Source organism: Apteryx mantelli, chromosome 1 (assembly GCF_036417845.1).
Source record: "Apteryx mantelli isolate bAptMan1 chromosome 1, bAptMan1.hap1, whole genome shotgun sequence".
NCBI lineage: Eukaryota > Metazoa > Chordata > Aves > Apterygiformes > Apterygidae > Apteryx > Apteryx mantelli.
In genome coordinates this window covers 121,323,219-121,331,653 of record NC_089978.1, presented here as the reverse complement: position 1 = coordinate 121,331,653, position 8,435 = coordinate 121,323,219, and the positions used below count along the sequence as shown (strand labels likewise).

Here is an 8,435-nt window from a genome sequence, read left to right as displayed (position 1 = left end):
ATACTGGAGAATATAAAATTTTGCTGTTATGCAATGCAATATCACTAAGCTCTGGTGTCAGTCCTTGGAGAGAAATTACAGTTAGGATAGTGGATATCATAAATTGGACACCAATTGCTGACCACTAGTTTCCAGGGAGGAAAATGAGGCAAGTGTATAAATTATTGCAATTTTAATCCAGACTAAATTACTATATAGTGGTTCTAATATATATAAGTTAATATATAGTGGTTGAGCAAGTTTATAAATAATGGCAATTGTAGTACAGTAATCTAATGTGCAATGGCTCTGTTTAGTCCCTGTTTTAATTTCCAGTGGGGAACTTAACAATCATAGAAGTTGCCAACGATGAAAAAAAGATGGTGTCATTTTACTGAAGTCTTTATCAAATCCCGCGTTTCTGTTCTGTTCAGGCTCTCCATTGACTTCAGCAAGCTTCAGCTCAGTCCAGTGGAAAAACCACTGTATTCTACCTGGACAAAAAAAATAGACACAAGCTATCTGTTTCAGATTGCAGATGGAAGACTGCTATCAGTAGAAACTTTTTTTTTCTTCCAAAGAGTAAAGTCTCAAGCAACAGGAGAACAGGGATTTTTGACCGTGAGAATATTCAACTGGTAAGGCTTTGGATCAGGAAAGATGACAACTGGTCAACTGGTGGCAATGGTCCCCATGTCAGCTTAATTCTTGGCTTCTCGGTTGAGATAATAAGGATATAATGGTTTTAATGAAATGTATGCTTCAGCAAACTGAAAATAGATCATTTCAACAAGGCTAAAGCAACATAGCATAGTAAATTTTTGTCAGGTTTACTGACAAATAAGAACAGAATTTAATTACTGGAAGAAATTTTTGATGTTTTTCTTGAGAAATAGTTCCATATAGATTTGGAGAGTTCTTTAATATTCTGGATTATGCTGCATATATGTTTTTCACAATGCATTATGTATGCATATATTATGTTGCATTGCATATACAATGTTTCTGTTCTTTATGAGTCCTAACAGAATAACTGCATTTTGCTCCTTCTAAAGGAAAAGATAAAGAAAGCAGAGTTTAGAGCCCCTCCAATTTGCGCTGAGAGCTGGTTTCTAGTCTTGTTAGCAGCACAATTTTTGTGGCAGTCTTGGTCAGCCTGTGCTTAGTCTGCTAGTAAAGTGGATTTAATATGCCCTGTGAGCCGGTGAGTTTCAGGAACTAATTGCTTGAAAAACACCTAGAATACTTGCATTTAAGAAACTTCAATGTATTTTGCTGTAATGGTCACTATCAGGCTGTCACTTAGTCACATCGCTTAAACCTAATAGCATTGTCTGAGTGTAACGCAGCTGTATTGCAGGTCATATATTCTTACTGTGCTATAGAATTTGTCTATTGATGCTTATGTTTAAAAAAGCAACTTAGACAAATAACATGACAAGTAATATGAAATACAAGAAACTAAGCTTTCCTCAGGTTATCAATTTTGCTGGCCTTGCTCTTAGAAAACATTTATTTCATTTGCCCATTTTTGAGCCAGGATAATGATTGTAATATATCTTCAATTTTTTAAAAGATATTATTTAAAAATATGAATTTTCAGCCTGGCATTGCTTGCATTTAACCTGCCATGAGAATTCAAAATATTAAAAGATACATATCTTTAATGAGTGTAAGTTATTTTTCCTTATAGCTTAATTGCACAGATCATTTTGATGCTTGAAGGCAATGTTTGAGCAGCTGTGAAAAAAATTTGCATGTCCACAGAGTACAATACTGTACACAGTACAGACATCTGCAGGGAAAGCTAGCCTCGCAGAATATACTTACAGCTCTGCTCAATTAAATAAGGTGTGTATCTATTCCACAAGAATGTGCTATTCCACAAATAACTTAAACAGCTTTCCAAGACGGATGAGTATGTAAAGAGATGACCTGCTTACATATCTCTGTACTTCCTGCCTAAGAGATTTGGATATTACAAACCATCTAATATCTTTTACAATGTTTAGATGGTTAGAATGACGTCCAATTTGAACAGTTGTTTGGAGGAAGATGCCAAATTTTGTCTCAATGACATACAGTACCTTAGCATAAAGAAGAGTAATGAAACTGTAAGAGGAAGAAATAAACTGAGACCTATATCAATAGAAAAAAATGATGTCCCTTTCCTTTTACTGCAGGTGCGGTGTTTGACAACTCTTAGCCTCTGGAAGATATTCTTTCTAAGGCAATATATTCCTAACCATGATTAGGTAAGTGGCATATCCTGTTCTGTATAGGTTATTCATATCTGATACCTGTTTAATTTTATCAGTAAGTCAAGCAGACACCAGATGCCTTTAAGAAGAGAGAGTAGAGAAGTGTAAAATGGACCAAAAGCTTTAAACTCTTAAATCTGCTTCTAACAGGCTGTCCTGCAAAAAGAGGGTGCCCCAGAGAGAGTTCGTGAACAGTTTTAAGAATCAGTGCAGGTTTCTCGCCCAATTCCATTTATCTTGGGTTATGGACACACATGCTTTCCTAGCCACAGGATGTGGTTGCTGACAAAGCACCATCAGCCCTCATCCGGCAAGGAGCTTATCCCTGTTTCCCTGCTTGTGGTTGCCTCCACAGCAGAACTACTAGGTCGTGTGAGCACTCTCTAATGCATTTCAGTCAAGATGATCTGCAGGAGTGTAAACAGTTTAAATAGCAAGATTTTGCTAATGTTCTCTATTTTTATTCATCTACTTGGAGAGGGAGGGGGAGAGACGGAGGGAGGAAAACCTTTTCCAGGACTGTGCATCCACAGTAAGATGTATTGAGGTCCAACAAGGTGTACTACCAGAGAACGTAAATGGCAGTATTGTCAGGAATTCGGCATGACAAGATTAGAGTGATCTATGCATACAGCAGTCATCACTAGGTTTTCCTGTACTCTTCCCTTCTCTATTGGTTCTTGTAGTAATGTCTGTAAAGCTTTTGGGGATGGCAAAACGCAATTCTGGAGCCAAATGTTAGGTGACAATAACGACAAAAGAGGCGAAATAGCTGAAGTGGTGTAAGAGAGACAAATAAAGACATATAAAAATCAAATGTCCACAATCACAGGTCAGTATCTTAACTGTGCTTTATCACAGAATTGTTGAATTTTCCAGAGAGTACATATACCTTAACTAGTTGTTTCATTCTCTGTGAAATCCTGTGGAGTAAACAATGTCATTTCCATTTGCCTCAGAGAAAACTAGTGACCAGCCCAAGAAAATGTAAATGATGAGACTAAAACTGTAGCCTGGGTCAGGGGCAGAATTACAGCAGCAACTTAGGCATTCAGTTCTTTGTCCACAATGTTATTGTTGGTGACTCCAAATATCTGTAGACTTCTGTAAATTATGATTTTTCCCAAGCACTTTGGGGAAACAGAGAACAGTAATTATTTTGAGCTACTAACTTCATTTTATTCTTGTAGCTGAAACAATTGGCTTGCATCCACTTGTGATATTTCCAGCTTTGCTCCCTTTGTATTTGTTTCTATTTTGTACACTTCTGACCATATTTTTCATAATTACCAGATGCCAATACAATTTATTAAATAAATATGGAAAAACATTTTTCTTTTGAGTTGTTATTACAACTCTAGGCTTTGATAGTCCCTTAAAATTATATTTTTCAAGGCATAGGGAAATATTTTAAAAAATCCTATGGATATTTAACTTATATTGTTCTTTCAGCAAGTATTATACATTTTAATATTTAATTGGTCCTGATTTTGATGACAGGTAGCATTTTCCAAAAAAATGCCTTTTCTGTTTATCTTTATAACTTTTTGAGAAACCAATCTGGAACCAACATGAAGTGGACTACACGCTTGACATTCAAATTTTGGTGCCTTAATTTTTGGGTGGCATTTTCCTGGTCCATGCTCCATTAAGTAGGTTAATTCATTTTGTTTCAGAACATTATTGTGAACAACAGCATGCCATTAAATATCTGACTAATCAGAAACAGATAATGAAAATAATGGCATTCCCTTTATAAACACTAATGCCTTGACAATTCACAGATTATATTTACAAAGACTCTTGGGTTCTGGTGCCTTTAGCATGCTCTAATCAGAGTGTAATCAAGTGTATTTCAGTCTAATTCTACTAAATAACTTCTCATGAATTCTTTAGCAGTGACAAAAATAAATTAAAACATACTGTTTTTTCTACACACCGGGCCAGTGTCTGTGCTAAAGAACAGAAGTGGTGCCTAACAGCTTTGAGTAGGCAGAATAAGCAGTTGTGTTTGCAGCAAGAGGGCTAAGTAGCCAGAAAATGGGAACAGCATAGCAAATAATGTTAGTAAGAAGTGAAAATGTGTCAAAGTAAAATTTTAGAACTATCTAATGCTATGTGAAAAAATAGCATGCTGCAGTAATTATACAGGAAGCAACAACAAGAATGTGACTCTCTATTTTAAATCAGTTTTGTACGGTCAAAGAAGAGAGAATTGCTTAGGAATGCCAGACTTGTGTAATATTAACAAAACCGCTCCTGTAGTATCGTAAAGTACAATATCATGTTTTAAGAAATATCTGTTAAACAAAAAGGGGACCGAGAAAGGGGAAAAATGGATGGATGACTATTTAGGGATCTAAATAACAGCATAGCCAGTTAGGAAAATACAGATGAAAGTCATCAAATCTATGGAAGTTAAAAAAATGATGGTAACATAAATGTTAATGCTAAGCTTGCGTAACAAATATTTTTTTTCTGAAAACTAGTTTCTAGAATGCTTAGTGACTGCTGAATGCTTAGTGACTCTCTGAAACCTGCTGACTGGAGTGTCACAGAGTCATTTCAGTGTGCATATCAGATTGATTAAGCAATGTATAACCAAGCTGGGATTTGAACTCTGGCCTCCTAATTATCATGTATAAAGCTTTGTGCTACCTTGTTCAGAATGCTTTTAGTGCATATGCAGTCTTGGATACCTTTATTCTACACTGCAGTTTAAAACACAGATCATTCTTCTGACCCTTCTGAACCACAGACATTTATCATGAAGAACTCTACAAGTTCCCCTCTTTCTTCTGAGACATTTCAATGGTACTAATATAAAGAAGAAATGAAGTGAAGCCTGTGCACTCATTAACCAGTTGTCAGCTTACAAATGAAATATCTGCCATTTGGAATTATCTCATTGGGAAAAAACAAACAAAATAAAATTCAGGAGTGTAGAGGAAATGGCGAACTCCATCAGATCTTGGCAAACACATTAGTACATGTTCATATGCATTTTTTTCATTATGTACTATAGCAAAGGAACCACTGAAATGTTCTATTGTGTTGTGCATCCTTGAAATATTTTTGTAAGTTTAATAAAGCTCTAACTGCAATTTATAGCAGGTTAGTAAATGCTTCAAAACAATTCAGGTAATTATTATTCATGTATCATAGAACAGTCAGTAACACGCAGCTTTAGATTGAGTATAATCATGTATTATAATTGGCTAATTTCTTGTACTTCTTACCTTTAAATAAGCTACTCACATGTGTACTTCCTCATAAACTCTACCAGTTATTAATTAACACACTATAGAAATACTGGTCATATTTTATATTGAAGTTATGTTTCTCATTTCTCATGAAGAAAATAGAACTGTTTGCTCAGCGGGAGATTGCAATATATATTTTTATTCCAGCAAGGAAGACATCTATGATTACAGAAAGTCAAACATACAGTCTCCATGCCAAAAATTAATAGATCTTTCTGTTTCATTTCATCTTTAGTAAGTTATTTTATCTTTAAGTGCATGGCAACCCTGCATGTTTGCACAAAGTATAAGAAAGGAGGAGAAAAGAAAAATCTTTGTAAGTGGGTGGAATTTCTTTCATCCACCAGAGCTGCTTGAATGCCTCTTCAGCATTTACCTTTAACCAGAACAGATTGAAAATGTTAGCACTGAAGTAAACAGATGGTGTCAATAATGACTGATACTCATTGGATTTCTATAAACACAGGCATTTTCAAAGATTGTCAAGCAGCCCATATTATAATCAAATGATACAAGTTACCTGTAGGAATAAAAAATGGAAACAAGACCAAGCCTTTTTAAAGTTAGGGTGCTTAAAACTGGTCTTTTCATTACATTCGTTTCTAATGTAGCTTGCTTTTCAGAAGTGATGAGGTGAAGTTGATAGCAATTAGCCTCAATATTTTTAATAATCACGTGATAAGAAGTTAATGTATTAACTGGCCAAATTCTCTGAAAATTATTAAGTCTTTGAAGAGTACCACCCCAAAACCAAAGTCACATCCAAGTTGACGGACTCCTGGTGGGCACATGGAACTTATGCATTTGCATCCCTGCCTCCGTAATCACTGTATTCTAATAAACACAAGAGTATATAAATAGGACTGATATCATTTGGCCCATGCTCTTTACAGCTCACTTGCCTCATACTCCAGATGTCAGATGTCCATGCAGAAGCCAAGTAGTTCTTTTTTGTGGAAATCTTTCAAGACCATGCAATGAGTGAATACATGGGAAGCCATTCCAGATGATAGTGATGTGTTTAGTTCATGCATGTCACTGAAAAGTGTTGTTTAGCAAGGCACTAGCAATTGAAACTGAACTTAAGTAATGCAGTCGTTTGGAAGTGGTTTAGAAAAGACAGTTGCTGAAAGGAATTAACTTAAAAATTGAACAGTAAGAATGATTTTAAATGTATTATCTCATGTAAGGTTCTGCTATCTTGACTGATGTGACAAGTCCTCATTACTAAACAAGATCTTCTCCCATGTCACAAGTTTATAGGAATGCTACTTGCTATTTTGATATGATTAAGATAAAGATTACATAAAAGCTTGCATAAATAAATAGATTATGCTCAGTGTTTTCCATTATTAATATAATTCTGTAAAACTAATATATGATTCCAGATTCCCAGCACCAAGATCAATCCTGCTGCTTACCATTTCAGAAAACTAACCTATGTCAGCAGACTGACCCGTTGTGCAGCATAAAGTTGTCACATTCTAAGAAAAGACAAGGAGAGCCCCTATGTGTATATGCATACATATCTGTGGAAGTTGTACTGCAATCAGAGAGGTAACTGCATTCAGATTTTGTGCAGGTATAATACAGGAGGGTATATCTTGATGACACAGTCGAAAATGGAGACAGAAAATTGTTTGCTAGCTGATACCTAATTACTTATTGTTGAGTGCATTCTATTTAATAAGTGCACACAGCGAGAACCTATGGACTAAATCCTTTAGTAGTTTTGTCTTTGTGAAGGTCTGTGAACTTGTGTGAAATGAAATGTTACCAAAAGATAACTCCACGCTTAAGTCTTAGTCCCATTTTAGAGAGTCATAAATGACTTCACAAGAGACCAGACAATGGAGTTTTTCAGCTTTTGAGATCAATTTCCCTCCATAGTGAATGCATGCAGTAGAAGAGCTGAATTTGATGCTGGGTGCTTTTATTCATATATTCAAATGATTGATGACTGATGAAATAATCTGATTTATTTTAGAAAAACAAGCCCTGCCTGAAGCTTAACAACATAAAATCTTATTTCTAAAGCCATTTTTGTGCAAACCTGCAACACCATGCTCCTGTCTTTTCTTTAACAATGGTGTTTTTGAACTTCAGAAATATTATCACCTGCTACTATTTGGTTATATATACTTTGTGCGATATGAATTGCTTTATCTTATTTATTTTGACAGAGCACAAGATAGGTCAAAAATTATAACAGCTTTCAAAATCCTTGAAAGGTGCACTACACTGGAAAAGAGTTGGGTCATTAATAATCCTAATACAAACATGGTATTTTAGCAATGATCATTCCCTTCCCTTTTTTCTTCCCTACCTCTTGATGTAGTAAGAATTAGATTTTATATGAATATGGAACTTTGTTTTTTACAGTAATGGTGAATTACATGGAAGACATGAGGACATGTGAATAAATAATGAGAAGTACTTCTCCGCCTTCTCATTCCTCTGGGTATTTAAACCGTATGTTTGGGGGGGTGATCTTCAAATTCTATTCAGCAATTTACAGAAGCTTTGTTTATCCCTTTCTAGGATACTCCTCCATCTCTCTGCGGGGAGAAGGCAAAGATGAGAAAGGAGGCTTGGTTGTATTTATTTGCTAAACAGGGCTGCATTGTAATTTAAGCTCCCCAAAATATATATTCTCAATATATAAGAAAAAGTCCCTGCTGTTAATGAGTCAAATATCTGTCAGCTGGGCTTTTTAATATACTGTTAACACAATTTTTCCCTTCTGTTTGAACCAAACATGTAAAGGTAATTTATTCTTAAATACTGTGTGGATTTCATCCAAAGACTATGATAGTTCACTTTCAGACAATTATTACAGTGATAGGTATGCTGAAGGATCTAGGTAGGTAGAATAGATACTAATGAAGTACTAGACAAATGTAGGATATGAAGCTGGACACAGGTTTCCAAT

At 35.3% G+C, this 8,435-nt stretch overlaps 1 long non-coding RNA gene across 1 annotated transcript; it reads left to right on the top strand.

Moving 5' to 3' along the window:
- The first annotated feature begins 580 nt into the window (after positions 1-580).
- On the top strand, positions 581-6,955 carry LOC136991135 (uncharacterized). The gene is made up of 3 exons (XR_010883173.1): positions 581-617; positions 2,163-2,234; positions 6,892-6,955. It is a non-coding gene; the product is annotated as an uncharacterized lncRNA (long non-coding RNA).
- Positions 6,956-8,435: the final 1,480 nt, after the last annotated feature.